A 19,594-nucleotide genomic window follows, 5' to 3' on the forward strand; every position below is an offset into this window, starting at 1 on the left:
GGGAGCCTCAATTGGGGAATTTCCTCTATTGGACTGGCCTGTAGCCATGTCTGAGGGGCATCTTCTTGATGAGTGATGTGGGAGGACCCAGCCCACTGTGGGTGGTGCCACCCCTGGGCAGGTGGGCCTGTGTTGCATAAGAAAGCAGGCTGAGCAGGGGCCAGGGGAGCAAAGCCAGTAAGCAGTGTTCCTCCGTGTCCTGTGCTCCAGCTCCTGCCTCTAGATTCCTGCCCTGAGTTCCTACCTTGGGCTCCCTGATGAATTGTGACCTGGGAGATGTAAGCTAAATAAACCCTTTCCTCCCCAAGTTGGTATTGATCAGAGTGTTTTGTCACAGCAATGAAGAAACAAACTAGGACAGATGCTATCCTCCAAGTCAAGCTGCTGCCATCTTTGTAAGATCAGTGGTGCCTACTCTTGAGGATCTGTTACAGCTAGGTTTGCTGACCATTGAACTCTGTCATAGAATAAGGGGTAGGAAAGGTCATGGAACCCTCACCTGAGTATCCAGCCATTTCTCCCAGCCAGTTGTATGCAATTTTGCCCTTACTGCACATGACTTCAGGGGCTTTGGGGGAGGGGCCAGAGTTATATAGGCTGGGGTTGACTAGGAGAAGGGGGATCTGTTTACGCAGCCATGGGGAGTCACATGTAAATAAGACCTCTCTCTCTCTCTCTCTCTCTCTCTCTCTCTCTCTCTCTGTGTGTGTGTGTGTGTGTGTATTCACCTTCTGGGGAGCCAGTTTCTATAGGACAGTGTCTTGCTGCTCTAGGCTCTCATCCTGACATCACTAAGGCACATCATCTAAGCTCCCAGGTTTGAGAAATCTTCCCAGAAATGCCATTTTAAGGCCCCCTTTAGTTCTCTCTTGGCATCTTATTCTCCTTTTTCCATGCTGGAGATTTTTGTTCCTAGATAGACACACATCTGAAATACAAGTGTGTATGCATGTGTTTCATCTGAGTCCCAGTGCTGAGTCAGGAGTCTTTGTACATGAAATCCTCTCTGGGAATGAGTTCTTGCTCTTCTCATGAAGCCGGACCATGCTGGAACACTTTCCATTTCAGGAGGCGGTCCATCCTTTTACTGAGATAGCACTATCATCCTGCATCTTCATGAGTATTCAAGATCACAATACACAACTCTGTAAATAAATTTGTATGCCCAGGGAAAGATGGATGTTTTATGTGATTATTACTTTATTTATTGTTAAGTGTAACTACATTTTAGAAAATGGGGATTAAATCACTCATATTTTAAAATTTTTGACAGAACTCTTACCTATATTTATTTATTTTTTCTATGTTCATAGATTCTTCTAGCCATTACTGCATTTTAATGCACAAGTCCTATGCAAGCTCCAACCAGATAAAATCCCAGTAGTGTAGTCAAGGGGAGGTAGTTAAGAAATCACAACCCAACCTAAGGAACTTTTGGCAATTAATTGATAGCTTCTAGGAGGGCAAGAGACAGTGTTTTACAGGAATGCGACTCTTAGTGGGCCCAGTGGATGGACTCACAATAAAGGACATTTGGAGACACAAATCAGACTCTATAGGTCTATAATATATACATATACATTGTGTGTGTGTGTGTGTGCATGCACATTAAATTGGACAGAAGACAGTGAGGGAAGGTGTGGGTAGAGAAGGGGCTCTAAGTACCATCAAATTATATTATATGAAAATTGCAAAAATTCAGTAAAAAAGAAAATTATTTTTTTTAAAGAAGCATTTTGTGTTTCTTTAGAATATATCAATCATTAACATTAGGGATTGTTATAGTTTAAATGAGACATGTCCCCTTTTGATTCATGTATTTGAACATTTGTGCCCAGATGATGGCGCTGTTTCGGGAGGTTGTGAAACCTTTAGGAGGTGGAGCCTCACTGGAGGAACTAGGGACAGACTTCTGATTTTACTGCCTGGTTCTTGTCTTCCTGTCTGCCTGGCCTTCCTCTGGATGCACTGTGACCAACATCTTGCCCCTGCTGCCATGCCTTCCCTACCATGGTGGACTGTATCCTTTCTTAAACCCTAAGCCAAAATTAACCCTTCCTTCCTTAAGTTGCTCTTTCTCAGGTATTTGGTCGCTAACACAGGGTTGTAAAGGAAAGATTTTCCTTCTTATGGATACTTTTCATCCCACACTGGGGACATGCAATCCCATGAGAACACAGGAAGTGCGAGATGTCCAGGCACACTCTACCCACACTCTGCCTGTGATTAAAGGACAGGTGTTTTAAGATAATGTTAATATGGTTTTAGCAACTTGAGAAAAATACCCAAAACAACCCTTTCCAGTAGGCAAGTAGCTCCTTCTCTCTGAAGGAGCCTGGGGAAGCTGCCCAGCCAAAGGCCAAACGGAGTTTAGCATATTAAAAATTCCCTCATCCACATATAGGAGAGCAAAGATGCTTCTTCAGGCCAGCAGAGGGGACACTCAGTCATTTGCTCTTCCTCATTCAGGTGGCCTTTCATCCATTAAGTGGTCTAGCAGGCATCCCTCTGTCCTAGAGGGCTGTGGACCCCTCCTCTTAGCCCCTAATAGGTGGGATTGCAGTGTACTGCATACCAGCCAACTCATAACGTTTCCGTCTGGTAGGATATCAGCACTTGATACTCTCACCCAAGTCACCTTCCCAATACAAGCTGTTGAGAGACAGCTTCATCTGTGACAGTCACCAAGAATAACATAAGCAAAGATTACTCTGTGTTGGGCACCAACATCAGGTGAACATTTTAATAGATGGCTCATCTCTGGCCACATGTGGATGGGACACTGTCTACATTCTTCCAGGGAGGCAATTTCTTCCCTCTGCATAGCCTCATGTCTTCAGTCCTTGTCTCTGCTCAGAGCCTGATGTCCCATGGCTTACACTGGGGGTTATCAGATGTTCTTTGTGCTTTCCAATGAAAACAACTGGTTTTGTCCTGAGTGAGAACACACTGCACTGACCCTCGTGTCCTCATGGGATCATATGTCCCCAGGCTTATACTTGAGCAGAGTATTTCAGCACTTCTGAAAACAAGCACAGGGAGCAAAACTCTGCAATCCATGGGGGAACAGAGCCTTCTGCACTCAGAACACTGTGCATTCAGCACTGTGGAGGTGAAGGAGCATCACCCTCAGCTATTTCCTCATGAACTACTTTGTGAAAAGTTTATGTGAAGTCTTACATTTCTTACAATGTTAATGTAGCTAAATTTTCTTCTGAGTGGTATAAACAATGTCTACCCCCTCCTCCTTTGGTCCCAATGACAATGGTATGATTTCACCAAACTGCAGTACGTTTATTTGGCTTACTTATAAAGCAGATGGTGAGGGTTTACTTATAGGAATGTGTGTGCTCCTCCTGCCCCCTAGGGCTGCACTGGAAAGCTTACATCCAAGCATGGATGGTGGCTTCCCCACAGCTGCATAAAATGATGAGGGCCTCCTCTAGGTGTCTTCAGCCTATATACCCTTAGCCCCACCCCTCAGACCACTTGCAACTAGGATTGGTTGGGAGGTGTGGTTGATTCTCCCTGCCCCTCCTTCCTTGTGGATCATAACGGTCAACAAGCTTCACTGCAAATGATCCTAGGCAAGTGTGTACAACCAATCTTGGGAAAATGGCAACTGTCCGTAGTCTATCTGTTGGAGGATGGTCCTGTGCAACCGTCCTATGATCTATGTTATGCCATAATATAGCCAGGTTTTAAAATAGAAACTAGACTTCCCCCTAAATTTTTTTTTTTAGTAAAAATCCAGATTTCTCACACAGCTGCTCCATGATGAGTGTCTCAAAGCCTGTTACCAGTCATTGCAGTTTGAGGGTCATAGGATTGAATGTCAAACAGAAGTTAGAAACTAGTGTGAAGTACGGTCTTTCTCTGGGGGTGACCAATAGGTATTTTTCAGAGTGGGCCACCTATTTGAAAGCAGTATTTTCAATCATTAATCAGGCCAAATTGTCAGCAGCTGTGATCAGCTGGCCCTTGCTTCTCAGTGAGTTTATGTGCAGCAGGATCCTGAGAAGGTGTCTAAGCAGTAAGAAGCCAGCAGGTTTCTGCGCTGCCAACCACCTTGGGACACATGTAAGCTTGTGTTTGTTTTTATTGTTTTTAAAAATATTTATTACTTTTATTGTAAGTATATGAGTGTTTCTCTATAGGAATGTAAATGTACCACATGTGTGCAGTACCCTGGGAGGCCAGAAGAGGGTGTCAGATTCCCTGGAACTGGAGTTACAAATAGTTGTAAGCCACCATATTGGTGCAGTAAGTGCGTTTAGCCACACTGAGCCATCTTTGCCGCTCCTGTGTTTGTTTTTTGATGTCCTCAGAAGTGGTGACTATTTCTGCCACACAGCCCTCTGAAGTCCCTTTGACTGGGGTACAATGTCAGAGACCAGGAGTCTCTGAATCTCCTGTTACCTGGATGATGGTATTATTTCTCTTACTGACCAGAAGACCTGAGGCCCCAGCTGCCAGAGGAGGCTGTTTGGAAAGATGATAAGCTCTTGGAGCCACAGATGATAGGAGGCCTAACCACTCCATCATGAGCCTCCTAGGAAGAAGAAAGCTTCCTTCCCACCAGGCACACCGCAGGAGAAATCAATTAGTAGTGCTTGTGGAGAGGTGGCTTCCTTTTGTTTACTTTCTTAAAAAGCCAATTAAATGTCCCAGTCATCAGAGACTTAAATTAACCACTGGAAACAAAGACCAAACTGACAGTGATAAAACTACACTTCTGTCATGTCATGTAAGGAGAGAAGGGAGGACAGATCAGAGCACAGAAGCAGCAGACAGGAAGACCCTGAGTTGGTGCACGCACAGGGAACCCTCAGCCCATGAGTATGCCTTGTGTTCTCTCGAACATGGACAGAAGAGACTTCTGTAACCAGTCTGCCTTCCACAACCATCAGCACTGGTTCCTGCCACTACTTGCCCTACCCTTTGGAATCATAAATTTTCCATTGCATCCTCAAGGTCTTAGGGGAGGAAGTTGAAATGTCACATGATCAGGAGCCAGCACACCCTGAGACGCTGGTGAAGGTGCAAATGACTCAGAAGCTAATTTTATAGGTGACGGACACGATAGAACTACAGACCAAAGAGGAAACCCCCAGGAATGCTTTGAGGAAATAGAAAGCTCCAATGCCTCATGGGCTCAGAGCATCTTCTCAAACATCTGCCACAGGTCTACACGCTGCCTGGAATTGAGGTGTGGCTATCACCCTCTACTAAGAGGATACTGGGTATGGTCTGGCTGCCTTGCAGGAGGGCTGCTGACCCTCAGTCACACTGCAGTGTCTTGCACCCACATCTTTCTGCCCTGTTTCTGAGATGAGCTCAGGATGTATCTGGAGCTGATGTCAGGTGTGCTTTGCTCAGTATTTTGAATGAATGTCTTTTTGAAGTTTGCATTCTTCCTTTGACCTTCCTTCTGACGACTGCCTTTTCCCACATACCCATTTCCCCTGAAATTCTACAGGCCTCTCTCTGACCTTTGGATTATGATGTATACTGGTCCAGAGAGCTCCTGGTCCTCCTTGGGACCTGCTTACTTTGGAGCATGAGAGCCTTGGACTTTACTTCTAGTTCTGACCTGTGCTAGCTGAGTGGCTTTGGCTGATGCTGTCTCTTCACCTTTCTACCTCAGATACAGGGTTGCACCTCCTCTCTCACACAGGAGATGAGGTCCGATATGCTAGGATGTATAGGGAGCTCAGCTTGGTGACTGGTCCAAGGCTGTGATTCTTGTTATTAGGTTTGATGGTCAGTTCTAATTGTTATTTTGACACAATCTAGAATTACCTGGAAAGAGAATCTCAATGAGGGACTGTCTCAAGCAGGTTGGTCTGTGGCCATGTGAGTAGGGGAGTGTCTTGACCGTCATAGTTGAAGTGGGGAGACCCAGTCTGAATGTGGGCACCATTATGTGGGTTTGGGTCCTGGACTGTATAAGAACAGAGAAGTGGAAGAGCACAAGCAAGCATGTAAGCATGCGCTCCTTCCTCTTCTCTCCTCTTGACTGTGGATGTGAGGTAACCAGCTGCCTCAAGCTCCTGACTCTGTAGGTATAATGGCTGTAACCTGGAATTGTGAGATAAAATAATCCCTGTCTCCCCTATGTTGCTTTTGTGTCAGGGTGCTTTATCACTGAAACAAAAGATACTAGAATAGGAGGGAAGGCCTGCTAGACTGTCTTTCCTGAGCTCCCCTCTGCCCTGTCACTTCTCAGGGATCCATTCATACTGATGTCTTGATGTTCCTCAAGGCATGTCAGAGGGAGAAAAGATCTCCTAAACTCTGCGGTGCTGGCCTGTTCTGCCTTCCATGGTATCCAGGAACCTGGGGCCTCTCCCTTTTCCCCTCTAGAACCTCTCTCTAAGATCTCACCTGAACCCAAGGGAAGGCAGTGTCACAGGGAGAAGGCTATCCCAGGACAGCAGCTGCTGAGTCACATGGTTCCCTGCTGCAGGAATGTACCTGCTGTAGGCCTCCTCTTTCTCCCATCCTCTGCATGTCTGTAAGTTGATACTGTAGTGTGTGTGCACATGTGCAGTTGTGTGCTGACACTGTGGTGTGTGTGTGTACGTGAGTAGTCACTATGCTGTGTATGCATTGTACACACATGTGTGCACGCACAACACAGAAGGCCATTGTCTCTAGATGGTAGGATTTTAACTTTTTATTACATTTTCCTTTGTTCTCATCTCTATGTTTTACTTACTTATTAATTTCTTCCCCTTGGGAGACAGGGTGTCACTGTGTAGCCAAGGCTGACTTTGAACTCTCTATGTAGTTCACTTGAACTTCTCCTGCCTCTGTCTGGAGTTCGGGTATTACAGGCCTGTCACCTTTCCTGGTACGCTACTTGGAGGAGACTGTAGCCTGCTATGATTCCAATTTTCTGCAGATTTGAATAGAAATCACGATGTAAAATTCATATAAGCTACCAGAGCAAAGAGACTGTATGCTTATGCTTATGCTTATGATGATGATGTGATGATGATGATGATGATGATGAATTTTTACAGTATTGGGGCTGGAGCCAAGATCCTTGTTCATTCTGGGCAGGTGATCCCCCATTAAGCTATATACTGACCTGCCATATGACCTTTTATTTTGAGATAGGGTCTTCCTAAGTTGCTGGGGTTGGCCTTGAACTCATTTTGTAGCCCAGGCTAGACTTGTGGTCCTCCTGCCTCAGCCTCCCAAATAGCGGGATCATAGGCCTTTGCCACTAGGCTGAACTAGTTTTTTCTTCTTGAATATGTCTGGAACCTTCCATGCTCTCTGCTGTCTCTGCACCTGTCCAGTAAAGGCTGGTGGTAGTGAGAAATGTCACACATTTTGCATATATACCTTTGTTTATTTGGGCCCTTTTGAATCCCCTATGCTTTCAGTCTCCCGGGTTCAATCTAGTTTATGGACTCTCCACATTTGAGAAGGCAGCTACCTGCTGGCTGTTTTCTGTGAACAGAACACTCAAAATTTGTGTCATACTACTTTAATGTGTTGTTATTCACAAGGTATCTCATGTCCTTTCCGGTCTTGCTCAGGTGACCAAGGCCATGACCTGAACAGAGTGGGGTGGGGATATTCCTCCTCTGCCTGGACGGTGGTAGCAAGCCTGTGATTTCTGTACCCTTCTCTCTCTCACGACGATTCCAGAAGTTGAGCTGCTAAGGGCAAAGGCTGAGGCAGGCAATGTCGTGATCAGAATTGGTAGTGAGGCAAACAGAAGTGCACGATGGGAACTTTGCAGGCCCGAAGGTGCCCCTCTCCTCCTGCTTTTTTCTCTGAAAAAGGATCTTGCAGCTTTTTAAAGAAGATTTGTTTTTATTATTTTTAATTATGTGTGTATTATGTGTTTTTACATGGGATGTACATGTGTGTGCAGTGCCCATGGAGGCCTGAGGTGCTGGGATCCTCTGAAACTGGAACTAACAGTTGTGAGCTGCCTCATGTGGGTGCTGAGAACTGAACTTGAGTCTGCAAGAACAGTACAACATTCTTACACTGAGCCGTCTCTCCAGCCCATCTTACAGTGTTTTAACTCATAGTAAATCCAATGAAGCCCACGATGCTTTGAGATAACATTTTTTCATTTCTGAAAAAAAAAAACAAGATGCATTTATTTATATGGTCAGCAGAAACATTGTTTTACTTCAAATTTCTGTGAAAGTTCTCCTTTTCCTTTACGTTAAATGGACAGCTCCTTGTCGCCTTCTTTTGTGTATAATCACTTTGTAGGCTGTGAGTCTTACCACGTTTTGGAAGTAAGGAAGGCCAGACTGAGAAAAATGCTGGTTTTTCTGGCATTTTTCTGGGCAAAGAATGAATCCTGGAAGGTTTTACTGATTTCCCAAGAGGAGGAAGAACAGATTGCTTTGAGTGTTCTGTGTTTGAAGTGGGGATAAAGGAAGTTGTAGGTTGCTGGTTTGAACAGGAAGACTCTGTTAGAGTCCCAAGCCTGAGCAGCTCTGAGCCCCCTGTGATCCTGTAGGATCACCAGCTTGGGCTTCCCACAATGCCCTGGGACTGCAAGCAGAGTCTGGAGGAAGTGACTCTGTGACAGCCAGGGCACGTTACAATCTTTTATTTTTTTAAAATATTTTATTTATTATTTTTATGTGTATGAGTTTATTGTTTGCATGTAGGTAGATGCACTGGTGTCATGCAATCCCCATGAAAAGCAAAAGAGGGCATCAGAGCCCCTGGAACTGGAGTTACAGATGCTTGTTAGCCACTAAACCTAGGTCCTCTTCAAGAACAGCCAGTGGTCTGAACTGCTGAGCCATCCCCCCAGTCCCTTGTTACAATCTTTTAATTAAACTGACAGATATCATATCAGACCCATGAATGGAGTACAAAGATTTGTCCCAGTCTTTCTGATATGAAATGGAGACACAGGTGATGCTGCGCGTGGGGAAAGGCTTGATGAGGTGGGATAATCAGGTCTCTCTTTGATACAGTGATTGCACTCCTCTTTGGACAGATATGCAGGGGTCGGGTCGCTGGGTTGGCAGTGGTTCTACTTCTGGTTCTTGAGGGAACCCATGCTGGTTTTTCCCTGGCTGTGTTCCTTCACAGTCCCACCAGCACTGTGGGAGAGCTCCAGACCCTGTCTCTTGTCAATGGTTACTGGCAGGACTTGAGTGCTAGTAAGGCAGTAAAGCCCTTTCCACCTGCCTGCTGCACTGCCCTCAGGTTGGCGTGTGGGCATCCACTGCAGAATTTTACATCACTCATATTTGTCTCTGCAGTCCCCTGTTCACATTCAACTGTAGTTCCTGTGGTTTCTTCTTGGTCAATGATGTTATCTGCAAACAAAGCCAAGACAAATTCTGTTTTAACTTTTTGTTCAACAAAAGATACTGTGTTCACCAGGAAGTCACATGAGGTTATTAATTTTAATTGTGTCGCTCCAGTGACTCATCCCGGTGAGTCATCTGCCAGACACACCTGAGCCACTGTGTGTAGAAGACCACAGATTAGAGGTTGAGATCCCACAGGGCTCTGAGCTCAGAAAGGCATGTGAGATATAGCAATGGTGATGTTCAGAGCCTCATTTCCGAATTTTAGTGGACTGTGAAGCCCGTGAGTATGCTTTTCAGGCCGTCTGTTCTGTCAGCCTAAGTTCAGTCATGGATGAGTCAGGGTGTTTCCTTCAATATCCCACTGAAAGACATGGCAGAAAGATAGTCCTGAAAAATAATAAAACCATAGCAGTGAACTAGAAAATGAAGCCAAGAGCTTAGGAGGCAGAAGTGTAGAGGAGTTCCTGCCAGAGAGAAAGTATTTGGGATTGAAGCGGGGAGGGGTGGGAGCAAGAAACTACATCCCAAGATGGCAGGGAGTGGCCATGTGGTGATGCTTCCCCCAGAGCTTCAGGGACCTTTCTGTTTGGGAATAAAATAGGCAGAGGCAGGAATAATTAGTTACATATGGTAGAGTGGTGAGATGGCACAGTGGGGAAAGGCACTTATCGCCAAGTCTGATGACTTGAGTTCAATCCCTGGGACCCATTTAGTGGAAGGAGAGAACTGACTCCTCAAAGTTGTCCTCTCTCGTCTGTCTCTCTGTCTTTGTCTCTCTGTCTCTGTCTCTCTCTGTCTCTGTCTCTGTCTGTCTGTCTGTCTCTCTCTCTCTCTCTCTCTCACACACACACATACACACACACATACACATGCACACAAATGTGATGTGAAAAAAAGAAAAACGTTATGGTATCTCTCCAGATCCACAGCTCACCCATGGCCTTCCATCCTCATATCCTTTAGGGAAAGGCTAGGTGACTTCTTCCTTCTAGAAATGGCCCTGAATAGACAGGTGGGGGGGGTCACCTGACTCAGGTCCTGGCAGCACAGGCGATGAGAGTTTGGTCATCAGATAGATGTTGTGGAATCCCTTTGTTTTCTGGGAAGTTTCCACATAGACTCCCTTTCTTGCTTCTGGGTCTGTAGGGAGGACCCAGGTCATTGATTCAAGGGGGCTAATGAAAAGGATAAACCTGGACAAGCCGGAGGGGAGCACATGACCACTCCGCTTGGAATACAGCAGCACCCTGCCCTCCATGCAGAACTCAGAACAGAACCTCCAGACAGGTTAAGATTGAGGTGCATCAGAAGGAGTAGGAACCATGAAGCAGCACAACTAACCCTTGGGGAAGCAGTGGCCTCTCCAGAACAGAAAAGAGTTGACAATGCTCTAATTTCAGGCATCCAATCTTCTTACTTCTCTGGACCACATTGGGTAAAGAATTGTCTTGGGCCCCATGTCAAATCCTGCAGTGTCTGATCCACAACCCATGGGTTGAAAGAGCACATATATGTTTATTTTGCATGATTTTGTGTCATGATATCAGCATCCCCGAAGTTCATGCTGGAGAATAGGAGACTGGAGTACTTAGCCCTGAATGGGAGCACCTACATCAAACCCTTGCCTGCCAAGGTTCAGGGATCATTGTGGAAGAGGGGATGGAAGGATTGTAAGAGACAGAGGTGGTGGATGACTACAAGGAAACTGTTCTCCAGGCGGTAGGGTGGTTGCTTGTATGAATTTATAGCAACTGTGACAGGATGTATAAAACCTATGTAAACTCAAGCCAGACAAATTTCCAGCATAGATGGTGTGGGATGGGGGCGAGGTAAGAAGCCCCAATCCTAGCTGAGGAACTATTGATACCTGATAGCTACAGGAAGAGGGAGAGTTGGTTTTCTTTAAAGGCACGACACTGAGTAGGTTGACTAACCTCCAGGGGATGGACCCATATTAACGAGCATTTGGGAACGCAAGTTAGACTTGATAGATTTACTTTATTTACTTATTTATCTTTTATTTATTTATTTATATTTATTTTGACAGGGTCTCCTTAGTTCCAGCCTTTTTGGAACTCACTATGTAGGCCAGACTGGCCTCAGTCTCACAGAGATCTGCTTGCCTCTGCCTCCCGAGGGCTGGGATAAAAGGTGTATGCCACCACGCCCAGTATTTTCCTTTTTTAATATTTTATTTATTATTTTTATGTGTATGAGTGTATTGACTGTATGTATGTAAGTGTACCTGTGTCATGAATTGCCTGAGGAAGTCAGAAGAGGGCGTTGGATTCCCCTAGAACTGGAGTTACAGACAGTTGTTAGCTGCCATGTAGGTGCTGAGAATCGAACCTGAGTCCTCTACAAGAGCAGTCAGTGCTCTTAACCACTGAGCCAACTGTAAAGTCCCTTGATAGGCTTTTAAAAAATAGAGGACATGAAATCAGGTAGGGAGTAGAAAGAGGGGGTGCACATCGTGGCGGGGGGAGTCTGAATATAATAAAAAGACATTGTATGGAATTCTCAAAAATTAAATAAAATATTTTTTAAAAAATGCTGAAATTTAAATTGTCTGAACAGGCTGCCTGATAGAATGGATTTCATGAGAATGGATTTGATTGACATGACAAATGTGAATGACCTAAGAAACAATGCTAAGAAAATTTCAGCTCAGAAAATAAAAGTAGGGAAATGAAAAGAGATGGTAAAACAGAGAAAATCTGATTCTAGTCTCTCAGGGCTGAGGGAGGAATAATGGGGAAAATGTCCTAGAGATGACAATAATTTACCTTTTCAAATGAAATAGCCTGGTAGAGAGGCCTGGAATACTGAGCTGTGCTTGGGAATGTAACAAGCCGTGTTAGGAAGGCAGGATAAAAAGAAAGTTCTGGAAACTCCAAGTCAGTGAACCTCTGGCACATTCAGGTTGGCAGCAGCTCCAGGCTTCCTCACAAGGCCTCTGCAAGATGCCAGGGCAGGGCACCCTCCAGCTCACTTACTCAGTCGACAAACCTTCACCTCAGGCTTTCTGTGTCCCAAGCACTGCTCTTGTAGGGGAACCTGTCTGCATGAAGCTGGTCAGGTTCTAGCAGGAGAGTTAGATGATGTTAAGGCTTGAGAAAAAAAGGACAGCAAGCAGAGGTTGCCACACCTTGAGTGTGAGGGAACGGGCAGCGGGGCAGGGATTCAAGGGGTCCAGATCTGTACTACTAACCTGTGCCGGGCCCAGCAGGGAGGCAGATGGAAGAGCCGTCTGTAAGAAGAATTCTGAGCAAACAGCAGCAAGCACGTGAGCACCCATGTAGGAACTTGTTTATCTGAGTTCTAGGTAATATGCATTTAAACCTTGTGATGGTCTGGATGCGTGCATCCTCCTGAAAATGCCAAATCCACACCCCCAAACTGATGGTAACAGGAAGTAGGGCCTTTCGGGGTGATTACATCATCTGAGGTTTAGGATTAGAAATTGAGGAGGACTTCCCTTTATTCCTACTGTGTGAGGGCACAGCAAGCACATTTGGTCTCAGAACTGAGAAAAGCATCACCTGACCCTGCTCTGTAGGCACCTTGGTCTACTTCCATCTTCCAGAACTGTGAGAAATAGACTTGTGTTTTTAAGACACCCAGCCTATGGTATTTTGCTACAGCAACTTGAATGGACTAAGACAGCCTTGGAGTCCCGTGTGACATCAACATTTAACAATGTGTTAGACCAAAATAAAAACCTTTTCAAACATTCCAACAGTTTTTCCACCTAAACATCATATATAAGAACTCACACTCAGATCATCTCAATTGATGTGAAATAGGTCTAAGATGAAACATGGCCTGGAGTGTTAGAGATAACACCGAGCTGGAGACAGTTGAGGAGTAGAATGCTTGGGTAGCATGAGGCAGGGTTCAGCAGCACAGTGACCGACCTTCTGATGGCATGGTCCCACTGATGGAGCCTGGAAGCTCTCAGGCCAGAACTTCAAAGGCCCTGGAAGCTGCTCTGGCAACTGCAAGGAGCCATCCTCTACCCTCAAGCTTTTGGATGGTATTTCCAGGGTGCCCAACCTTTTAACATTGTGACATGACACTGTCTACTGCAAATGGGCTACAAAGCTATCCTAGGCTGCATATGGCCCACAGACTGCAGGTGGACATGCCTGGCATTGCCTGGATTCTGCCATTTATATTTTTTGTCATCAGGTCTTTTAAGGCAAGCAAGGGTTAGAAGACACTTCCAAGACAGAATGGAAAGATTTGGGCAGCTTGTAAGAATTTATTTTAGGAGAGAAAGGAACCTGACAGCAAGGTCTCTGTGTTGTTCATGCTGAATGTGTGGTGACATTACCAGCCAAGACTGAGAACGAAAAATTAGAGCACATTTTGTGGTAGGGAAGTCCCATGGGGCTCTGTTAGGTCAGGCCGGAAGGACTTCAGGGTGTGTAGACAGCTGACAGGCCAGGACACGGACATGTTCTCTGTGGTGATCACCAAGGTTAAAGGCAAGAAGAACACAGTACTACTGTAACAGGAGATGTCATTGAGATGGTGACATAGTCAACCCCATGCCTGGCAGGAACTTCTACTGTTCCCCAGAACCACTGGGCTGGGCATCAGGAAAGAGAAGTAGAGGGATCTCACATGGAAGAGTCATGTGTGTCAGCATAGAGTGCCTGGGCAGCAGGGAGCAGTGGCAGGGGGACAGCATGGTGGAGCACAGGCTTTTGATTTTGCTGCAGGGGACCCTGGGATACTATGTTGGTTCAAGTGACCCTGGGATTCTCTGAATGAAATGACCTCTAAGCCTCCATGTGAAAAATGGAACAATCATGGAATTAAACGCTTGCTTTTTCCTCCCATGGTACAGGAACTCATTGAGAACTTGACCCTTTCATTAAAATTCAAGAGAACACATGCTAACCTGAGACTGTGGAGGAAAATAGAGAGCAGGACTCTTACGGTGGTCCTGGCAGGCAGAATCATGTCCCCCAAGATGTCCTTGCCCTGATCACTAGACCCCTTTCAACACTACAAAGAGACTCTGCAAGTGTGGTAGAGGAGGGGAGGCCTTGAAAAATTCAGGTGGCCCAAAGCCATCCCATGATTTATTAAGATTGGAGTGTCTTTCCCAGTAGTTTCCCAGCTGCCACACAGAGTTTCACATAGGGAGGAATATGTGCTTTGAGGATGGAGGAAGGAGCCACAAGCCCAGGATCTGCATCCTCCAGGAACTGGGAAGGGTGTGGGGTCAGACTTGCTTCTCAGGCCCATTCGGGGATCCTGCCCTGCTGTTTCCTTGACTGCAGCCAGAGAGACCCACTGAGAGTTCTGACCTCCAGCATGGTAACATAATAAAGTCACAATTTTCAACAGGTTCCCAAGTTTGGGGGAGATTGAGAAGGGGTAGTAGAAAACACACATCGTGGTGGTTTGTGTTCCTGCTCCCTCTCCTCCCAGTGCTGGAGACCCAACACAGAGCCTTGCACTTGCTATGCAAGTGCCCTGCAACTGATCTACATCCTCAGCCCCAAGTCTGTATTCTTCAAGTTCATAGTCACACACACATGGGAAGGAATTCGATCATCTTCTTAAAGTTAAAGGGCCCCTTTCAGTCCCATATGGCTCTGTGTATACACAACTAAGAAACAGTCTCAGAGTTGGGAAAAAAAAATGAAATTTCAGCCGAACTAGGAGTTCTTATTTTTCTCTGACAAACCTAGCACTTTGCTCCCCAAGAGAGAAAAACAAAACCTGCCCTAATTTCTGGCCACCCGTGTCACACTTGGATCATGTGATATTGGGAGCATTCTGGTTCCTGCGCTAAAAATAAGCTGACGACACTGTGTCCTGTTAATGAGAACAACATCTTATCAGAGCATCGGGCTTTGATCCACGGTATACCAGCTTAAAATCTTAGTAACTCATTTTTCTGGGGGAACTCTGGCCTTCCTTCCTTAGTCCTTACTTATTTTTTTCCAGTTGAATAGTCACTAAATGCCACTTACTGCTGTGCATATGGATGTTTCCCGAAAAGAACCCTCCCCCGAAGTCTTAAAATGTAGTAATCACTGCCTGCCTTATTTATAACACCAGTAGTTCCCATCAGTGTGGGTAAGGACTGCAGATTGTTTTCCTCGCCGGGGTCAGACGGGTGCTCTCCTCTCAGACGGCCCCAATGCAGAAACGGCTTTTGTGCATAGTTCAAGGTCAAGTCTGGTGACTGGAATTTGGCACAGATTTTTGCAGATAAACAAGACCATAAAAAATGATTTGGGCCTGGATTGGTGGCCCATGCTTTTAATCCCAACACTTGGAAGGCAGAGGTAGGTGGAACTTTGTGAAATGGGGGCTGGACTGGTCTATACAGCAAGTTCTAGGCAAGCCTGGGCTACATAGTGATACCCTGTCTTAAAAAAATATTGGTCCCTGGACTGGACTAGAGTTGGGGAGAAGGAGGGATGTCCAAGGATGGAGACTGTCTTTTCTGGTCTCTGGGTGGCCAGCTGACTAAGACACATATTCAAAGAGGTGGGGCCATTTTTGTTCCTCTCCTGGCATCCTGTCCCATACACACTGCTGTGCCCCTCGGGAGCTCCAGGCCATGGCTCTCACCAGCCCTCAGTTGGGACAGGAATCTGGTTTTCCATACTGCTTCTGAAACTAGGTTTTGAGCACCCTCACCTTCTGTAACAGACTCTTTCAACTGGCTCCCTCCCTGCCTGGTCCCTTTTCTCAAACCCCAAACGATCTTACTAGGTGGAGCCTGTGTGGCATCCACAAACTCTTTGTCAGGCATCTGGATACATTCTTTCAGCCGTTACCTCTGGCCTGAAGGAACACAGGCATTTAGGTAGCACAGAGGAGGGCTCCTTCTTGAGTTTGTGGCATCAAGAAGGCTTCCTAGGGAGTGGCGGCTGCCCTGGATTCAGAGTGGGTTTGGGGGCACCAAGTGGGAAAGACTGGGTGAAGGGGTCAAATTCCAGGCCTGGGGCTAGAGTGAGCATGACTAATGAAAGAGTGGAAGTGGCTGTTGAATCTCCGAGATTCTTCAGAGTGGTACCCAAAGACAGGTCCTCAGCATCAGCATCCTGGGAGCAGAGAAATCCTCAACCCCATGAGTCGGGAACTGCAGTGATTCAGGAACCTGTTGATGAGACTCTGAATGGTTATCACAGATGTGAGCTGGGACCCTCAGAGCCAATGCCATCTCCTTTGGAGCCTAAGGTAGTAGACTTTCATATGACCCTTCAGAGCAGACTGTGCATGAAGGGCTCTGGCAATCATTTCCTAGCTTTCCCAGCATGCTCCCAACTCAGCTTCCTATGAATGACACACATGGCTTTGAATTATTCTGGATCCTTCACTGGTATAACTTCAGGTGTCCACTCAACTGGGCAGTGGTGAGAACTATATGTTCCCAGCTTAATAGGAGGGATGAAGGAGAAACATGGCTGACTTCTTGATGTGTGCCTGTAATGGCACTGTGTTCTCGACAGTGATACTTGCCTATGATGGGACTGTAGTCTCTACAGTGACAGTTACCTGTGATGGAACCTTGGTCTCCACAGTGACAGTTGCTGGTGATGGGACTCTGTTCTCCATGATGTTGACATTTGCCTGTGATGGGATTATGTTCTCCACAATCATGCCTGCCTGTGATGAAACCCTGTTCTCCACGGAGACACTGCCTGTGATGAGACTTTGGTCACTGATTGATAACTATGATGGAATTGTGTTCAGCACAATGCTGGAATTTTCCTGTGATGTCCCACTGAAAAGATGGGATGTGCCTGCAAAGTCTTGTGTGGTAGAAACAATGTGGATTCCAGAGCCTGGCTGTACTACCACTCACTGCTCAGGTGGCCCAACCTTCTCCTGCTTCAGTTTCCTGAGCTGTAAAATGGGGATGATCTTTCCTATGATACAAGATTGTTAAGTAATACTTGGGCTGGCAGGTACCAACTCCTTCAGTCATGGCCAAGCACAGAGTACATGTAATGGACTATCAACTGTTGGTTTTTTGACTCTTATTACGGATTTGCTATTGCTTCTGTTCCCAGCAACTTTGCGGGGGGCGCACTCTACACCTGCTGCCTCCATAGGGCTATTGTCATATGTACGTGCATAGCTAGAGTGTATGCTTTTTCTAGACAATGGTCACCACCAGCACAGGCTCTTGGGCTTGTGTGTGATGATGACATGGTTCCATTCTCCTGCCCCATCCATCTGAAATTAGCATCTTTAAGTCACATTGGCTCCACTATAGACTCAGGAGTTTAAGCTGGCACTGACTGGACTGGAGAGAGTCACCTGGTGATAACTGTACATATGCAAAATGTAAGCATCATGTAGTTAGTTCTTTGGGTTCCCGGGCTCCTTATTTTCTTATCAGTCTGCTGTATCAGGTGACACAATGAGTTAATGTGGTGGGATCTTGTAGAATATTCTGAAAGTGTGAGAGCAAAGCTTTGGTTCTAAGGTCATATTCATAGATAGTGCATTAGAACTGCTTTTGAGGTCAAATAGTTGTAGAAAAGATGAGGCGAAAGCTGAGCAGGTATTTGGTCTTATAAGACATCTCAGAACCTTTATGGGTAAGTGTGGTGGATATAATGTGCAGCTTCCAGTGCTATCTGGTCTTAAAGTGGTTTCTGTGGAGAGCATTTTCAGGTTTGGGGCTCTGTGAGCCACAGGTCAGAAGCATCCCCCTTATTGGCCAGGGCATAGATGAATGACAGGTTGTCTATGTGGGGATAGAGCGGCCATGGACAAGTAAGTAACCGTGATCCTTAAGTATCAGTGGGTGACGCAGGCTAGTGCTTCTACCTCCAGGATTCTGAGGCCTTCTGCCGCCTGTTGTGACATGCCAACAAGAGATGAATCAGTGGGGACAGGTGTGCTAGAAGAGGATGGCAGGGGAAGAGACTGGAGTCTGCTGGTGAAGGGAGCCCAAGGGCTCCTTGTATGAAAGTTTCATCTGTCAAGAAAGCAGTCATTCAGGGTGCAACACAAACTTCAGATGACTACAGGGGCTCAAAACTTAAACCATCAGCACTGTGGAGGGTCCCCATGCTGGTACAAATGGAGAAGTTCACCCATGAGCTGTGTCAGCTGAGCTGCAATGCAAGGGCCCTTGATGTTTGTAGATATATTTTCTTTCTTTTTTTGTTAACTTAAAAAATTACTGAGAATTTCATACAGGCATATAAGGTGTTTTGATCAAATCCACTCTCACTCCCTCCCCTCCAACTCCTCCCATATCTCCCCATCACTTTTTTCTGAACAACTTCGTGTACTCTTTCTTTCTTTTTTTTTTTTTTTATGGGGCTTTTTGCTACTCTAACATTCCCTCCTCTGAAGAGGTAACTCTAAAATATTTTAGGGATTAGATAAGAGCTCCCAAATACTTTTTACAGTTTTGGCCTTTGGAACAGAGTATGTTGCTGAGAGACGCAAGGATATTTTGATTTTTAGCCAAGAAACTGGCTACTTTTCTTTGGGGTCGTTTTACCCTAACTGCCTAGCCAATTCCTACCTCCTATTATCACACCATCCTCTGAAGGGGTCACCCAAATTGCCAATAGGGAATCGGGATGCATACCGTTCTGGCTTCTTCCATGCTGAACAGGAGGGATGCAGGGGAGGCAATTGGGGTACTCATTCAGTGAGTCTGTCTAAAAGACTCCCAAATTGCATAACTCTTAACTGTAGGGAGAAAAGAAAATCCTTGACTGGTGCCCAGGAGATGTGACAGAGAAATAAAGGCAAGAGTATTTAGCAGTACAAGTTCTAGACAGGAAACCAGAAAAAAGTCAGATGGCAAATTTCAAATGTTCATAACAGTCCATGTAGATGATATTTTCAACTTGATGAAAAGTCTGCAGGTGTCAGGAAGGGTGTGGTATTTTTTCTGATCATCACAGGTGACACAATCATCAGAAATTAGAGGAACATTGTACTTTTGCTTTGTGTCTTAAGGAAAAGTATTCTTTGACAAGAAATGCTGCTAAAATACCGTGTGCAATGACTCTTTTACTTACATTTTTTTCAAGCCAAGTCGTTTATATTTGTAACCATTAAAACATATCAGTGTGTTGATATACTATCTTTTTTTAAATTTTAGGTTAGTGTCTTTTTTTCTAGCTTCGTTCTAATTTTTAATGTTGCTTCTAGAATATTTAAGTTATACATGTGGGTCAAGTTATATGCTTTTTTTCTAGTTAGAACTCATCTTTAATAAATGGTAAATTTTATGTGAACCAAGAATTGGTTTCAAATATTTTTTAAATTTT

Source organism: Nannospalax galili, unplaced genomic scaffold, assembly GCF_000622305.1.
Source record: "Nannospalax galili isolate Female #2095 unplaced genomic scaffold, S.galili_v1.0 scaffold267, whole genome shotgun sequence".
Classification (NCBI taxonomy): Eukaryota; Metazoa; Chordata; class Mammalia; order Rodentia; family Spalacidae; genus Nannospalax; species Nannospalax galili.